Source organism: Hakea prostrata, chromosome 10 (assembly GCF_041222555.1).
Source record: "Hakea prostrata isolate BN-2017 chromosome 10, UWA_Hpros_2, whole genome shotgun sequence".
Classification (NCBI taxonomy): domain Eukaryota; kingdom Viridiplantae; phylum Streptophyta; class Magnoliopsida; order Proteales; family Proteaceae; genus Hakea; species Hakea prostrata.
In genome coordinates this window covers 9,814,053-9,833,454 of record NC_142609.1, presented here as the reverse complement: position 1 = coordinate 9,833,454, position 19,402 = coordinate 9,814,053, and positions in this window count along the sequence as shown.

Sequence of the window (19,402 nt, the reverse complement as noted above, 5' to 3'; positions counted from 1 at the left end):
TTGTAGGAGAAAACCTCACTCAATTTGACCTTGTATAGCCTTCCGAATCCTTGTTCGAAGTTGCTGAACTATTCCTGAGAATTCTGTTGAAACTGCTGTTGGTCGATACTATTGGTCGATACTATCAACCAAAGGTATCGACCAAAACAAGCCCAGAATCGTGAAAAAGATGCTTTTTGGATATTCCTTTGTCCTTTTAAGTGAAACCTCGAACCTAAATCATTATTTCACTCATTTCAACATCTGAGAACGTGGGAAAGCTCCTCTAAGCCTCCTCCTTGGCTTGGGTGATGATCTTCTACAAGAATCATTGTTTCTCTTCTCTAATCTCTTCTCCAAGGTATGTAATCTCTCACTCTCTCTCTAATCTACTTCTACCTCATCTTGTTCTTGCTACTGAGTTCATGAAGAAGGTGCTGCAACCTTGCAACCACCTCTTCTACAAGCTCTCTTGGGTTGATTAAACCTCTCTTCATTCTTTCCATGCTATGATTCTCATACATGATGTTCTTGCTTTCTTATTTTGATTTTCCTCTTCTTTACAACATGAATTCATCTCTTAATCTGATTTTCTCTTTCAATTAGGTCTGATTATATGTTAGTAATTGTCTATATTCTGCTGCTCATCATTCTATTGATTAAATTCCTAAGTTCTCTTGCAATTGTAATGGTTTTCATTGAAGAACATGGGTCTTGCAAGTTTGAACCTAGGACCTCAAATTGGGGGTTTTCAATTCGACCATTGGATCATGTTAATTCTTGCTACGTAGTCTCCTGCTACTATTCTTAAGCATCCCTCCAAGTTTCGTATCGATCCGAGATCCGGAAGACCAATTTTGAGCCAAAACCCAAAGAAATAGCCAATGCCATGATTAACAACTCTTGAACTTGATATGCCAATTTGGGGATTTCTAATTTGACCATTGGATGATGTTAATTCTTTGATAATTAGTGTCTCTATATTGTGTTTGAACTGTTCCCCAAGTTTCGTATCGATCCGAGACCCAAAAGACCAATTTTGAGCCAAAACTCAAAAATCCCATTTTGCTGTCCAAGACTCTGTTGGTCGATACTATTGGTCGATACCATCAACCCAATGTATCAACCAACAAGGTTGCTGTCAGAAACTTTTGCCAAGTTTTGATCCGTTCGATCTCCGATTGTTTTGATTTCTTCTCTAATCCTTCATATATGTTTGTTTAGGGTTTTAAGACTATAATTGGACCATTCTCTTGTGACTTCGGATCATCTTCTTCACAATTTGAGGTAAGGACGGTTATTGCCATATAACATGGACTGTATGACTTTTACACTGCTGTTGGTAACTTAGTAGACTTAACCTATTAATTGATTTTAGACATCATATGACTACTGTAGTTACCTTATGACAGTAACACCATGCTTAATTACTTGATTTATCATGTTTACTTATTCTTGTCATTTATTTATATACTGTATTATGAGATGTTATGACATGTTTTCAATATGATAATGTATTGTTGATATGTAATGGATGGAAATAAGCATGTGATTGCTTAGGTATGATTTGGGATTGGGGAGTGCTCTCACTGGGTACTTCGTCCTTGGACATCGGAGGGAATAGTATGGGATGTTCTCCGAAGATGCCCATCGACGCTTTCTCGGATCATTGGATGACATACATAGGACTTGTCTAGATGTATGGCTAGGATGCCCTGTCATATCAGACCCGAATCGGAAGGGCATTGAGACCGAACGACCCGTGGTAGTAGTGTGGATTTGTGGGCGCTCAAGACCGGTAACCACTCCGTGAGAGGACATAAATTGCATTGCGGATACCCGGAAGGGGCCATTTATTGGTAGGGTTGCAAATGGCTAGACTTGGGCTCACGGGCACTCAAGACCGGTGAAATGATCCGTGAGGGGACGTGAGAGCTTCCCGTTTACCATTTGTGGATGACCAATAGGGTTGATTAGTCCGGTGAGTAATATCCGTGACTCTAGTGTGAAGGATACCGGAAAGGATCCCGAGAGGGGAGGAATGGACGTATCTGGAACTGACATGATATGACTAAGTAGATGACTTGCATTGGGCTAGGCTTTACTTTGACATGCGCCAATACTTAGACCAAATGGTGATGTGAGAGAGTGGTGACCGAAACCCCCAACCATGGATTTGTCCGAGAGGGATGCAGGACCCAACTTCCCCCGGTGATGAGTGATCGAGACTACCTAAAGAAGTATGGTGCTATGACTTAAAGCATGTCTACCACAGAGACCAGCATACTTAGAGTTAGAATCATATTTGCATCTTATGTCTCATATCATCTGCATCATTTCATGATTGATATCATATGGCTTATGTATTATGGAATAACTTTCCTTGCTTGAGTTCTTTTGAACTCACTCCTTTTTGCAACATATTTTGTTAGACTTTTCTGCAGGTACTCCTACTGTTGACTGTGACGGTCAACACTTTGAGGACTAAGTTGGTGACTCATACCACTTTGGCTACGGTGACTACATCGGTGAAGGCTATCAGTTCAAGACTCATATTTGTCAGGAGTAGATCCGGCCTGGCTTAGTTTCTTATGATTATGTTATTGAGGAGACATTGTATAAGTTAGAAGAAACTGTAACTTAGTTGCGTACCTTTTTATTTTCCTTCTTTGGAGATTTGGTTGTAACCTTTACCTTATTTCGATCTACCTTCCGCACAGTTGTCTTTTGATTTGGTACTTGTTATTCCGCACTCTGATGTTCGTTGTGATCCTTCTGTGATCATTTCTTAACTTTTATTATTAGATTACTTGAATACTATAAATTGTTCTTGCTTTTGATTATATTATTGTGATAAGTGGATATGATCGTTCCTAAACTGGATCTGTTGGGCTGTGGATCACTCCCGAGTAACCCAGATAGGGTACCCCCTGGGTGGATTCAGGGCGGGATGTGACACTACATAAATGAGTGTAGACACTTGAAGGCTGATATCGAGAGATCAATAAACTAGGGACACCTGGCTAGCTTTGTTAAAGGTCGAGAAAACGAGCAGAGGACAATCGTCGAGAAGAGGGACCGTCCGGGAAGCAAAGAGTGTCGGGTTGAAGCTCCAAAATAAAAAAATTGGAAAGAGGCCGTTGGGCCTAGCCGGTCCCCCATTCTTTCGATATTCGGAGGAACCGAACTTGAATCCCTAAGGAAGCTAAAGGCGAAGTCCAAGTTTGTGGGAATAGGAGAATCCCATCACCTTCGATGAAGAAGACGAACGGGGGGTATGCCTACCTGATGACGATGCAATAGTAATCAAAGTGGAAATTGGGCGACGAGAGGAGCACAAAGTCCTAGTTGACACAGGATCTTCGGCCGACCTCCTGTCTCATGAAGCTTATCAGAAGCTATGGGTCAAGCAAGACCTAATGAAGCCATCATGCACTAACCTTTACGGATTCACTGGTTCATCAGCCGTAGCCAAAGGGTCGATTCAGTTGGACCTTTCGGTGGGAATTTCCTGAAAGAATCCACTATTCGGGAAAAAATCCTTGTCGTTCGGGACCTCCCTGCTTACAATGTCATCCTCGGCAGGCCTTCACTAACAAAGCTAGGTGCGATAGTTTCACCTAGGCATATGAAGATAAAGTTCCCAACTAAAAAGGGAATTGGTCAAGTAACATCGAATCAGAGGCTTTCCCAATAGTGTTATGTAGCATATCTCAAAGATAAGGTTGGACATGAAAAAGCCACAGCTTTACCAATCGAGGTAAGAGACGATCGGGATGAAGACGCCATGCAGAGACCCGAACCCGTGGAAAAGTTAGAACGAATCCTGTTGCAGCTAGGAGACGAAGCAAAAGCTACTCATATTGGGTCTGAGCAACCAGAGAGCTTCAAGGAAGAATTAAAGGCTTTCCTTCGGGAAACCATAGATGTGTTTTGACAGTAACACCATGCTTAATTACTTGATTTATCATGTTTACTTATTCTTGTCATTTATTTATATACTGTATTATGAGATGTTATGACATGTTTTCAATATGATAATGTATTGTTGATATGTAATGGATGGAAATAAGCATGTGATTGCTTAGGTATGATTTGGGATTGGGGAGTGCTCTACTGGTACTTCTGTCCTTGGACATCGGAGGGAATAGTATGGGATGTTCTCCGAAGATGCCCATCGACGCTTTCCTGGATCATTGGATGACATACATAGGACTTGTCTAGATGTATGGCTAGGATGCCCCTGTCATATCAGACCCGAATCGGAAGGGCATTGAGACCGAACGACCCGTGGTAGTAGTGTGGATTTGTGGGCGCTCAAGACCGGTAACCACTCCGTGAGAGGACATAAATTGCATTGCGGATACCCGGAAGGGGCCATTTATTGGTAGGGTTGCAAATGGCTAGACTTGGGCTCACGGGCACTCAAGACCGGTGAAATGATCCGTGAGGGGACGTGAGAGCTTCCTGTTTACCATTTGTGGATGACCAATAGGGTTGATTAGTCTGGTGAGTAATATCCGTGACTCTAGTGTGAAGGATACCGGAAAGGATCCCGAGAGGGGAGGAATGGACGTATCTGGAACTGACATGATATGACTAAGTAGATGACTTGCATTGGGCTAGGCTTTACTTTGACATGCGCCAATACTTAGACCAAATGGTGATGTGAGAGAGTGGTGACCGAAACCCCCAACCATGGATTTGTCCGAGAGGGATGCAGGACCCAACTTCCCCCCGGTGATGAGTGACTGAGACTACCTAAAGAAGTATGGTGCTATGACTTAAAGCATGTCTACCACAGAGACCAGCATACTTAGAGTTAGAATCATATTTGCATCTTATGTCTCATATCATCTGCATCATTTCATGATTGATATCATATGGCTTATGTATTATGGAATAACTTTCCTTGCTGAGTTCTTTTGAACTCACTCCTTTTTGCAACATATTTTGTTAGACTTTTCTGCAGGTACTCCTACTTGTTGGACTGTGACGGTCAACACTTTGAGGACTAAGTTGGTGACTCATACCACTTTGGCTACGGTGACTACATCGGTGAAGGCTATCAGTTCAAGACTCATATTTGTCAGGAGTAGATCCGGCCTGGCTTAGTTTCTTATGATTATGTTATTGAGGAGACATTGTATAAGTTAGAAGAAACTGTAACTTAGTTGCGTACCTTTTTATTTTCCTTCTTTGGAGATTTGGTTGTAACCTTTACCTTATTTCGATCTACCTTCCGCACAGTTGTCTTTTGATTTGGTACTTGTTATTCCGCACTCTGATGTTCGTTGTGATCCTTCTGTGATCATTTCTTAACTTTTATTATTAGATTACTTGAATACTATAAATTGTTCTTGCTTTTGATTATATTATTGTGATAAGTGGATATGATCGTTCCTAAAGCGGATCTGTTGGGCTGTGGATCACTCCCGAGTAACCCAGATAGGGTACCCCCTGGATGGATTCAGGGCGGGATGTGACACTACATAAATGAGTGTAGACACTTGAAGGCTGATATCGAGAGATCAATAAACTAGGGACACCTGGCTAGCTTTGTTAAAGGTCGAGAAAACGAGCAGAGGACAATCGTCGAGAAGAGGGACCGTCCGGGAAGCAAAGAGTGTCGGGTTGAAGCTCCAAAATAAAAAAATTGGAAAGAGGCCGTTGGGCCTAGCCGGTCCCCCATTCTTTCGATATTCGGAGGAACCGAACTTGAATCCCTAAGGAAGCTAAAGGCGAAGTCCAAGTTTGTGGGAATAGGAGAATCCCATCACCTTCGATGAAGAAGACGAACGGGGGGTATGCCTACCTGATGACGATGCAATAGTAATCAAAGTGGAAATTGGGCGACGAGAGGAGCACAAAGTCCTAGTTGACACAGGATCTTCGGCCGACCTCCTGTCTCATGAAGCTTATCAGAAGCTATGGGTCAAGCAAGACCTAATGAAGCCATCATGCACTAACCTTTACGGATTCACTGGTTCATCAGCCGTAGCCAAAGGGTCGATTCAGTTGGACCTTTCGGTGGGAATTTCCTGAAAGAATCCACTATTCGGGAAAAAATCCTTGTCGTTCGGGACCTCCCTGCTTACAATGTCATCCTCGGCAGGCCTTCACTAACAAAGCTAGGTGCGATAGTTTCACCTAGGCATATGAAGATAAAGTTCCCAACTAAAAAGGGAATTGGTCAAGTAACATCGAATCAGAGGCTTTCCCAATAGTGTTATGTAGCATATCTCAAAGATAAGGTTGGACATGAAAAAGCCACAGCTTTACCAATCGAGGTAAGAGACGATCGGGATGAAGACGCCATGCAGAGACCCGAACCCGTGGAAAAGTTAGAACGAATCCTGTTGCAGCTAGGAGACGAAGCAAAAGCTACTCATATTGGGTCTGAGCAACCAGAGAGCTTCAAGGAAGAATTAAAGGCTTTCCTTCGGGAAACCATAGATGTGTTTTGGTCAGCCGACGATATGCTAGGTATCGATTGAGCGGTAGCCGAACATAAGCTTTGGATCAACTCAAACATCAAACCAGTAATTCAAAAAAGACGAAGCTTCTCGATTGAAAAGCACGAGGCAATCAAGGGAGAGGTCGAGAAGCTGAAGAGTTCGGGCTTTATTGTAGCCATAGAGTGCCCAACATGGCTGGCCAATGTCGTGATGGTGAAAAATATAGAATGGGAAGTGGAGAATGTGTATTGATTACACAGATCTTAACAAGGCGTGTCCGAAGGACTGTTATCCGCTCCCCCGAATAGATCTTTTGATCAGTGCAACTGCATGTTACAAAATGCTAAGTTTCATGGATGCTTATTCTGGATACAATCAAATCCTGATGAATAAGGAAGATGAGAGATTCACGGCCTTTATGACCGATCGGGAAAGTTATTTCTACAAAGTCATGACATTCGGGTTGAAAAATGCGGGGGCTACCTACCAAAGGGCTGTGAACAAGATCTTTAGTAATATGATCGGGAAAAATATGGAAGCATATGTAGATGATATGCTGGTAAAAAGTCTCCAGAGAGAAGGACATAAGAATAGATCTAACATAGATTAGAATCAAATAACAACAGTAAGAATAGATCATGGTCTCATACTGGGTTAAAACATCGAAATCACACCGTATTGTCTACGGAGAGAATAGAGTCAATGGGAATTCACTCTAAGACTATGAGGATCAGAGATTAGGTCATTATAGTAGTATAAGACCTTCCTCACAATCACAATAATGGTTTAGAATAGTAGAGAGAGTAGATTAAGAGAGTATAGAAGCGAATACTAACCTTGTAAAAGGGGATTCGATGGAGAAACTCCTATGGATGCTTGTGGATCTTCCTTGGCTTGAGGAGAAGGCTCTAGGGTTCTTCTCACATTCTCCAGAGGCTTAGAGGTGAAGTGGTATCAATTAGATCGAGGTTTGAATATATAGGGCTCCCAAAACCTAAAATTTCCCAAAATAGTCAATTTTGTCCCAAGGGATGCTTTGGTCGGTAGCCTTGGTCGATTGGATCGACCAAGGGAGTCCCCTTTTGGTAATTGCTGAATTGTGGTTCCCGGAAGCCAACTTTACCACTTGGGTCCCCTACCAACTTAAGAAAGAGTCTTACCTGACTTTATAGGACCTTCCAAAGGTGTCAACACCGTATTCTTGGTCTGCCTTTCCAATCAAACTTCATTCAAGTCACCTCTCTGTCCAAATCATATGGGGTTTCCATACCAAGATCTTTATTAACAACCTCCACGGGGTTTAGGTCAGACCTAAAGGGTTCAAATTTGGATGGTCCACAGCTGACTTCTTTCATCACTTTGAGTCTTCGGATCTTCAATATGGATTTCCGGATTAAGATTTTGCGGGATTTCACAATAAAGCTAAAAAATCTTTCTAAGGAAAGAACTTATGCTTCTAACAAAAATGTCACTTGTTGTCAGTGTAGGAAACCAGGTGATATCGAATCCAAGTGCCTAAATGGAGAAAAGAAGAGAGCCTATATGGCTGAAACATCTTACATCACTAGTGATGATTAAGAAGAAAAGGAGAAGTCCAATGAAGAGGGAATCAACTTGGTCTTTATGGAAAAATTGGAGGAAGAACAAGAAGATTTCGAGGTAGACTTCTCCTATAGTTTTAATTCCATTAATGATGATGATAGGAGCATAAAGGAAACAAACGACATGGATAGGGACAACTTAATTGGTGCATCTGAAGTCTTGCTTAAAATAATTAAGGATCTTGAGAAAGGCTATTAAAGGAGAGCATGTTGTTGTCATTTCTTTTATGCATTAATTTTAGGGGAGAATGCATATGTGAGGTTTTATGCATTGATTTAGGGGGAGTGAGCATATATTAAGGGGGAGCATCTCCTTTGTATTGTTTGTTGATGATACAAGGGGGGGGGGGAGTGTGTGTGAATTAGAATTAGGCAACTCATTGGGTTAATCAGGGAAAACATGAGATAACATGCATATAAGTGATGAATTATTGCTATTAATGATTATTTATATTTTCCATTATTCATATGTTTGTCATCATAAAAAAGGGGGGATTGTGGAGGAATGCCATGTCAGCATTGCCACATTAGCCTCCATTAGTTTTGAAGATAACAAACATGAAGTACCAATTGTGGAATCCCTCACAACCCTAACCCGAAAATCTATATTGTAGGTCCGAAGATCCGAAGTGAAGGAAGAAGATAGTTGTGGGTCATCCCATTTGAACCCATTGGATCCGACTTGGAACCAATGGAAGTAGATGGTGATGATCCTATGATAGAAACCTTGTATGTTTTTTTGAAGAAGATGCAACTTAAATGATGATGGACTTGGTAGATGGACTATGAGTGCGGTCATGACACAATTGGAAGGTCCCATAAAACCAGGTAAGACCCATTCATAACTTGGAAAAGGACCCAAGAGGAGTTTGAGGCTTTCGGGGATGAAAATTTAGTTTCTGGCTAAAAGGTACATGTTGGCATCCTGGGCAGGTCACCCCAAGCGACCAAGCCAAGCGACCAACCATCCCTGAGACAGATTTGGTACTTTTTCAAAATTAGGTTTCCGAAGCCCTATATATTCAAACTTTGATTTAATTCGAGTCATTTTGTCATTAAGCCATTGGAGAAAGTCAGAAACACCCTAGAGCACTCTGTCCAAGGCCAAGGAAGATCCCCAAGCATCCGTGAGATTTTTCGTTGGACAGACCTTCTTCTTCAAGATTAGCAAATACTCTCATTCCTTCTAGATCTATTATCTCTATTGATTTTACCCATTATTTTGATTGTGAGGAAAGTCTTATGCTACTGTAATGACCTATTCTTCCATCCTCATAGTCTTAGAGTGAATCCCTATTCACTCTATTTTTTTCATGAACATCATGGGTGTGATTTTGGTAAAAGCCTAGCATGACCTTCATAATCAGATTCTCTTTTGATTTATTTGATTTCTAATTCATGCTATATCTATTTCAAATTTATTTTCAGACCTTGGTCTATTGTTTTCTAAGTCCTAGAGTGAATGGGGATTCACTCTAGTCATTCCGTGAAATCTGCGGATTGATTTAGATGAAGCCTAGTATGTGATTCGTTAGGTTTTTATTCCATTGACCATGTTTGACGCCTAGCTCATGCTAGATAGTCTCCTAATATTATTTCAAAGTTTTCCTATTAATCTTGGAGTGTTTGGAACTCAAACGATGAGTTTCCAATCAAATCTAGGTTTTACTGTCCGTACACAGAAGGCTTGGTCGATTGCCTTGGGGCGACCAAGCCAAGCGCCCAAAGGGTACAGTATCAGCAAGTTGCCTTGTTTTGACCCCGTTTCATCTTCTATCCATTAGGGTTTGTTCCTAATGTCAAATCCTTTTATGATTAGAGTTTCTTTGGGAACTTTGAACCTATCCTTCAATCTATTCTTTGGAGATTTCAAATCAAACATAAGGTGAGTACGTTCACCTACAATTAACATAGATTACATTCTTAACTATATTAGAACTTGTAAGCACGATCTAATTATTGTTTTAGGACTTAATCATTATTGATATATCTTTGTGATTTCAGAATGTGATTCATTATGTTGTTATGCATACTTGTAAGAATGTGATTGATTGTAATGTGGATGGATTATGATATGATTTATTTTTGGAATCATATTGTAATGTGATTGCCAAGGTTGTAATTGTGGAATGGGGAATTCCCAATTGGGTGTTTCTATCTCGGGAGACCAGTGGAGGTGGTATGGGATGCATTCCTATGGTGCCCCTTGGCGCTTTCCGTGATTACTGGAAATCATACTTAAGACTTGTCTAGATGTGTTTGGATAGGAAAAACCTCGTGATATCTCACCCTATCGGCATGGGTATTGAGGCCGAGTGACCTGTGGCAGCAATGGGGATTTGGGCACTCAAGGACGGTATCCAATCCATGAGAGGATGCAATCACATTGTGGGGGGCCATTCATTGGTAGGGTCACACATAATAAGCCTAGGCTCATGGGCACTCAAGACCGGTAGACAACCCGTGAGAGGACATGAGAGCTTGCCGTTTATTTTATGTGGATGACCAATAGGGTTAAGAGTCCATAGTCCGAGTTGGTTGGAGCCATAGGATATGATGACTCTAGGGAGAAAGATACTGGAACGGACTACCTGGGGCACGGAAGGGAAGTATATGACTCTGAGATTGATATGACTCAGTAAATGACATGCATTGGGCTAGGTATAACCTTGACATGTGTCAATACTCATACCAATGGTGGAGTGAGAGGGGTGACCTAAACCCCAGCCATGGAATGTTTGAGATGGATGTCCTGACCCAACTATCGTAGAGAACCCAAGATACAAAGATTGTTAAGGGAGAGTGATTGATATTGCCCAGAGGAGTATGATATTCTATCTTAATATGTATCTGCCACTAGAGACTAGCATATATAGAGTTAGAAGCATACTTGCATACTGTTTCATATCATATTCGTTTTAAATTATTTACCAAAGGAAACATGAGAAATAGTGAATATTGGTTTTTGCATTTTGGAATTCAGGAATTCAGGAATCCTAAGTCTGTTATTGGATCTCAGATCAGTTACAACATTCTTTTCATGTTTGTTTCCATCAGATGCAGGTGATATTTTTATTTCATAGTCTAGTTATAAGAAGTGATTCTTCATGTATTAAAGATCCAATGGTTCAATGGAGTATCAGGTTTTGTAATTCTATCTCTAAATTGCCTTAATTTTACTTGCTTGCATCAGATGCATCGTTGAAATACTAGAAATTTGTTTACGGACAAAAGCGAAAGATAGATGCGTAGAGGAAAATATCCCCGGAACGGGTATGATGAGGCTGCTTTAGATGCAGCTTCATGGATGTTGATGCCATCAATAAAGCCTTGATGGCCACATACGGCTTCAGCTTTAGTAGACTTTTAGTATGTGTTTGATAATGTTTCCGTTCTGAGAGACCAGTTTTTATGTAAAACTATTTTTTAATGTTTCTATGCTAAAAGACCATTCTTTGCTTGGAAATGGGCATTGATAAATCCATTCTAAAAATGTTTCTAGAACACTATTAGAATAAATTGGTGTTTTATAAACTCGTTCTAGGTTTCAATTTAGACTAATTTTATCACTATCGTTTCTGTTCTTTGGTAAAAACATCTTTTTGATGTTCTGCAAAAGGCGTTCTTTAGAACACTTTTTTGACCGGTCCGTTCTTAAAGAACAAAAGAACGAACCATTTTAACAAACGCCTCTAATGCGTTCTTCAGTTCCCAAAGAACAAAAGAATGCTAAAAACAATTTTTAAGAATGTTACTAAATGCGCCCTTAAACTCTGCGATGAAAATTTGATTGTTCTCCTTCTTCTTTGATGTATCAAGAATTTTTTGGGTTAGAAGTTGAATTCTTAATTTCATGATGATGATGTCATGTATCTGATGACATATAGAGTTACTGGAATGACCAAAAATTCCCTTTAATTGTATAACTGTAAAGTGAAATTATTGGTTGCAATACTTTTTCCCACCCCATTTGCTTCCATTAGTTTTGTTTCTCAAGTTCATTTTTTTTCCTTTTGTATTCTAAAGTCTCTGTTGTTTACTTAGGTTGTCCTATGATTTTCCCCTCAACCCTCCCCCTTGCACCTTTTATTTTTCAAGTAGTGACTTATCAAATGTTTTCAGGGATTCTTGTCACATAACCATCTTTTACTGGTTTAAATCTTCAATGATTCTATTTTACTTTTTGGTTACTTGTCTCAAACACTAGATGTTATTTTTTTGTTTTTAATCCTGAAATTGGTTGCTTTTTGTGTTCTCCGGCAGGCACAATGTTAATGGGTTTGTGCTTTGCCACCACCACCTTGATGACTCTGGTTGCTTGGGTATATCCAGCCATCTCATCTATCTTTACCGGATCTAGCTCAAGTCATTCTCTTCAGCATGTTCAGCTCCGAATGGACAATCTTACTGAGAAGCAGGCTAGACTTTTGGGTCATCTAAGATGGATTGGATTGGTTCTGCTAGGGGCATTAAAATCACTCAGGCTATGGGGTGTCTTCATGACCCAACCCCCAAGTGGAGGACATTCAAAATCCTTCACACACATGCAAGATGTGGAGAGAGATTGAAGGACAATGCTCACTTTGGTGCAACTATGGTTGCCTAAATCCAAATCCCACCCCAATTTATGTTGAACAACAGTTTTTTAGGTTCTCGGGGAGTTTCCCTAAATGACTTACTCCGATGCTTTCTTCTTTTAGGCAGAAGAAGAAGAAGAATGCAGGGAATGTAGGTTGGTTTTTTATGGCATGTGTAATTACTTTCTTGGTAAGGAGATTGAAAGCTTGAATTGTTTAGGCCCCTACCACCCATATACTAGATCAACCTTCAGTAGGCAATGATCAAATGTAATGTAGTGTATTTAAGCCATTAATATATGCTATGAGCTTGCTAAGATTGCCGGGGCTAGAAACTTGGATATTTATGTTCCACAAGGGTTCTATTGCAATAAAGTTGTTATTATCGTAGAGTTCATACAAACTTTTTTGTTTGTTTGTTTGTGTTTGTGTTTTTGTGTGTGTGTGCGTTGGTGGGGGGGGGGGGGGGGGGTTAAGAACTGCAGTATTTATCTGCAAGGATGTAATATGAATACATTAGTTGAACATAAGTTTTTTCTCAAGGCCCTTGGTTATGTGAACAAGTATACCAATAATGCAGGTTCCATAAATGTTCATATCTGTTAAACTGCAAGATTCAGAACTACAAAGGTAAGAGTTCAGGAGATTTGCAAATTAGGGATTTCCTTGTTATGATAGATTGTGACCTATCCAACATTATACGTTTTTCAGTTTTTGATGAGCAGATATTGTCCAGCGAATTGTTCAATGACTTTTATGGTGCTTGTGGATAGATATTAACAATAGTGATGGCTATGACACTGCAGATAATCAAAAAAAGGGAAAAACACAAGGGCTTCCAAGAATAGACTTCCCAAGGCAAATGCATCTTGAATTTTGCTACTAAGAAACCTTCTTTAATGGAAAAGTTTTTGTTACTAATTCAAATACTGATTGGTTATAATTTAGCAGTTCTGGTGCCTTACCTATCTGTCTTTATTCTCCCCCCCCCCCCCCCCCCCCCCCCCAAATCCTGAGGATTAAATTTAGTCAGAATTAATTTTATTACTAAAGCATAAAATTTAGAAGATAATGCTTGATAGTTAACATAGGGTCTCTCTAGTAAAATCAATGATCATAGTTACTGCCAAGGAATGAAATTTCGCTAGAGTTCGCTGGTTCGCGAACTGGCAAAATCTCGCCAAAACTTCTGCGAGATTTGGCCCTTGTTTCGGCAGATTTCGACCCCCATCTTGGGGGGTATTTTTGGTTATTTTGGGCCCAAATTTGATGTCTACCCTAATTTAATGCCAATACTAAGTAAATTTGAATTATTTTCTATAAATTCTTCCATGCAAATTCTTCTTCTTAGCCACATTTAACATGTTACCTTATGATGCCTAAATCATTGGGACATAATTGGAAAGATTACCCGTTGACCTTGAAGATTCCATTACAGAATTCCTTCATAATTTAAGTTGTTTTCATAAATTATTTTATGTATATACTCTTCCCTAACTACATTTGGCACGTTGCCTTTTGAGGCCTAAATCATTGGGATATAATTGATTAGATTGTTCATTGGCCTTAAAGATTTTGCTACAAATTTTTTTCTTAATTTGAATGATTTCTAGGAATTATTCTATGTAGATTCTCCTCCCTAACCACATTTGGCATATTGCCTTTTGAGGCTTGAATCATTGGGACAGAATTGGTAAGATTGTTCATTGACCTTGAAGATTCTACTATAGAATCGTGAGAGATCTCCAAAATATCGAGATTTTGACACTATATTGCGAAATTTGGCGATAATAGGAATAGATGCAAAAAAATCCACTTGCATTTTCTCATGATTGTTCTATTAAGTATATATTTTTTGGATACAACACCAAACATGTATATAAGTTTCAAAGAGAGAGATACATCATTTGTGAAGGAGCAAATAAAGATGAGACTTTTCCATAGTCTTATTACCTAAAAGTCTGAAATACCATTTGAACTTTTTATTTTGTCATCAACAAATCAATCATAAGGACTCAGGCCATGGGCTCAGGAGATGGGAAGAGGCGATGGAGGGAGGATAGGTAGTGGAGATCCTCTCCTCCTAGCCTGCCCCTCTACCTATGCTTCAAGGTAGGGGTGTCAAATTGCAACTTGAACCTTTAAAACCCGAATGAACCAGCCAAAACTGAATCTTAATGGCTGTATTTTGTTTAGGAGGGGAAAACCCAAATGGTTTGGGCCAGCCCGTGTACAATCCGTTTTAGCTTGTTAGTTCTACTTCAGAGTGTCAATTGCGTGCCGAAACCGTTTAATCATACCGAACTGCGCTGTCTAAAACCGCACCCTACCGTACCGTTCAAAATTCGGTACGGTACGTACCGAAACTGAATTTTTTCGGTACGGTTCTGGTTTTAGGTACTTATACCATCGGTATGTACTGAATTGGTATAGTACCAAATTAAGGGATATAAATGTAATTGTATAATGAAAACACTTCACATTTACTCTATCTATAATTCCTTATTTCAATTTTTCGTTTCGTCCTTCACTCCTCTTCTTAGATTTACTTGTTTTGTCTCTGTTAATATCAAATTCTATCAATTGTTTGGTCACAATTTCACTAGGATCTTAATGAACTAATAACAAAAGTGGCATGGGTTTGTTTGTACCAAAAGTGTACCGCATTAGATACTGTGTTTAAACCGTTTTTCCGTATCGATTTAATACAGAAACCGTACTGAACCGTTTTTGCAAATACTGAAACCGTACTATACTGTTTAAATTCGGTACGGTACGGTTCTGGTTTTCGGTATTCAAAGTTGGTACCGTACCAAAACCATACCGAATTACCGAAACCATACCAATTGACACCCTTAGTTCTACTAAAATATATTTTTGGAAAGTTTTAGTGGACTAGTTTAACCAAGCCCGTTAAATTTTTTTTCTACTAAGATATATTTTTAAAGATATAGTTTATATTCAATGAACGTACACATATATGAAACATTCATATGTTCATTTCGAACTCAATTCTTTAATATATTTCAAGTTTAACTTACATTAAGTGTCATCAAATAATCTTTTGCTTTTGATATGGTGAAAATATAACTGAACTTGGTTCAACCTTGGTTCAATCCTCGACCCCAGTTGGGACGAAAGGAATCGACTCGCTTTCTGAGCGAGCCGGGTCCAGAAGATAGCTTGCTGAGGAAGAAAACTAACTCAATCACAAGCACGCCCTAATCCGCTACGATCGGAATGGACTAATCATCAAAGAGATGGGTAGTAGCATTTGCGGCTGTTGCTTATTGCTATTATATGGATAACTACCATATAACAATCGTATTATCAAAGGAGTCATCTACTAGTCCAACCTAGTAGGGATCTATCACTCAACGGATCTATCCATTAAGATCTGACGTCTATCCGAAGAAGGCTCAAATACATCCAACGAAGGAGATTCAAAGGTACACTCTATATAAGACATCACCTACTCACAAGGTAGGAGGACACATACAATCTGAATCGTATTCTCATTACTCATTCCTAAGCTCTGTGCTCAAGCAGAGCCGTTTGTGATTAAGTTCATCAATTGACTTAGCCTTCGGAGGTGGATTCCCGATCCCAACGGTCGGGCCACATCTGACGTTCGTTTTTGCAGGTCATCCACAGGAGATCTAAGGGTTGAGCAGATTTTGGACGCATCATTTGGCATCATTTGTGGGAAACGCTTCAGAAAGCCATGGTGACTAGATCATCGGCAACGGCGGCAACAGCAACGGCTGCTGCGGCCCAGCGGGATGTTGGTGTTCAAATTCCCGGAGCAAATAATCCAGATATCCCTGAGGGGAGTCGACCTCTTGAAGTACGAGAAGATGGTGGACAAGGAGGTAATAATCCTCTAGATCCACTTTAGCATCAATTGGATCAACTGAAACTCCAGTTATTGGAGGTGAGTCAGACGCTCCGTACGCTGACCAGACAAGTGGTGGCACCGCAAGCACCTGATCACCGTGATGCGGAAAGGCACGCATTACAAAGGTAGCAAAGACTGATCGATGACCAGAATATCGGTCAGAATTTCCAGGAAGGCGACCAGTGGCGAGAAAGAGAACCTAGGAGAACTGGAGAACTCCCTAGGAGAGATGATCGTTTGAAGGACCACAAGGAAGCCCAACCGATTCAAATGCTAGGTTGGGTGCAGGAGTACGAACTCACTTGCCAACTATCAGGCTTGCGGCTTGGGAGAATGATCGTGTCGTCGGAGATCGGTCAGCGCATATTGGTCAAGAATTGGCCAATATCAATCAAAAACTCGGACAATTGGCGAGAGGGAGAGTAACCAATGATATTTATTCAGTTATTCGAAAAACTCCGTTTGCCCAGGCCCATAGCTGGATATCAGTTTCCTCACAATTTCCGTTTGCCGACCTTTTCCACGTTCGATGGTTCGGGAGATCCCATCGCTCACATCAATTATTATCAGCAGACTATGGCTGTTGCAGGTAATTCCGATGAAATCCTTTGCAGGGTTTTCGGTTCATCCTTGACTGGAGCAGCACATAAATGCTTTCTGAATCTCTCGTCGAGAAGGATCGTGGATTTTGAAGAATTGGCGCGCAAATTCATAGGATGATTCCAAAGCGGAATCTAGATCAAAAAGACCGAGGAGACCTTGTTCACTATCAAACAAGGGAAAAGTGAATCGATTTGGGAATACCTGAAAAGATTTAACAGGGTTACAATGGAGATAGAGAATCTAGATGAACAAGTGGCTAAAACTGCTTTGTTCATTGGACTCACTAACCGACGACTTTTGGAGTTATTACTTCAAGACATGCCTACCACTTATGCTGAACTGGTGCAAAGATGTCAGAAGCAGGCAGAGGTGACAGAGATCCTAGAAGCACGCCAGGGGGATAATAAAGCCTCTATGAAAGAACAGAAGGCCCCTGAGAACAAGCAAAGGCCGAAGCAGAATGTTCGTGATCGGGTTGGAAAGCCTCACCAGGCATGGCAGCAAAGATCTCCCGGTAAAAGTGAGTATACTCCATTAAATACTCCTCGGGCTGATATTTTAAATATTATCAAGAAGCAAAATATCTTGAAGTGGCCTCCAAAGCTTCCCACAAAACCTGGGGAGCAAGATAGAGAAAGGTATTGCCGTTTCCACAAGGATTACGGCCAGTATACCAATGATTGCAGACATTTAAAGGCGGATATTGAAAGATTGATATCTCAAGGGCACTTGTCCAATTTAGTCGAGGGAAGACGAGCAGAACCGCGAGACACAGGTAACAAGAGGGAACGTTCGGTTAGCCCAGAACAACCAACGGAGGCTCCTAAATCTAAGAAAGGTAAAGAAGTGATCGATGTCACTCGGTCACCCATACTAACAATATTTGGAGGTCCCGAACCTGAGTCGCTCCGGAAGCTGAAAGCCAAATCCAAGTTTGTTGGAACCGGAGAAACACAGAAACGTAAAAGGCCAAATGGTGAGGGTTCAATCACCTTCGGTGAAGAAGATGAAAGAGGCATATGTTTACCTCATGATGATGCCATAGTCATCAAGGTAGAAATCGCACACCGAGAAGTGCATAGAGTGTTAGTTGACATCGGGTCTGCTGCAGACCTTTTATCTTATGATGCTTATCAAAAGCTTAAAGTAGATGAAGACTTGATGGAGCCGTCATCCACGCACCTATATGGCTTTGCGGGATCGTTCGCAATAGCAGAAGGATCTGTACAGCTAGATCTGTCGATTGGAAGCTTCCCCAAAGAGGCTACTGTTCGGGTAAACTTCTTGGTGGTTCGAGAACTTCCGGCTTATAATGTCATCCTTGGAAGGCCATCCTTATCAAAGTTAGGTGCTCTAGTTTCAACAAAGCATCTGAAAATAAAATTCCCGACAGAAATGGGAATTGGTCAGGTCTCATCTGACCAAAGAATATCTCGACAATGTTATGTAGCATATTTAAAGGATAAGGAGGGCCCGAGAAAGGTAACTGGGTTACCAATAAAAGTACAAGATGATCAGGATGAGGCAGAGATGCAAAGGCTCGAGCCGGTAGAAAAGTTGGAACAAATTCAACTGTATCCCGATGACGAAAAAAGAATTACTTATATCGGGTCTGAGCAGCTGGAAGAATTCAAAAAGGAGTTGAAGTCTTTTCTTCAACAAAACAGCGATGTGTTCTGCGAACGATATGCCAGGAATTGATCGGCAAGTTGTAGAGCATAAACTTTGGATAGATCCGAAGGAGAAACCAGTAATTCAAAAGAGGAGAAATTTCTCCATAGAAAAGTACGAAGCCGTTTGGGGTGAGGTTGAAAAATTGAAGAACTCTGGTTTTATTGAACCCATTGAATGCCTGATCTGGTTGGCCAACGTGGTAATGGTCAAGAAGGCAAATGGAAAGTGGAGAATGTGTACAGATTACACAAATCTCAACAAGGCTTGCCCAAACGATTGTTATCCATTGCCCAGGATTGATCTGTTGATAGATGCAACGATAGGATATGAAACATTGAGTTTCATGGATGCATACTCAGGATACAACCAGATCCTCATGAACAAAGAGGACGAAAAGTTTACGGCTTTCATGATTGATCGTGAGAGTTTTTATTACAAAGTCATGCCGTTTGGCCTGAAAAATGCAGGGGCTACTTATCAGAGGGCTGTCAACAAAATTTTTAAGGACTTGATCGGGAAGAACGTAGAAGCGTATGTTGACGATATGCTGGTAAAGAGCACTGCGAGGACAAAACATATCGAGTATTTAGCGGAGGTATTTTCAGTACTGCG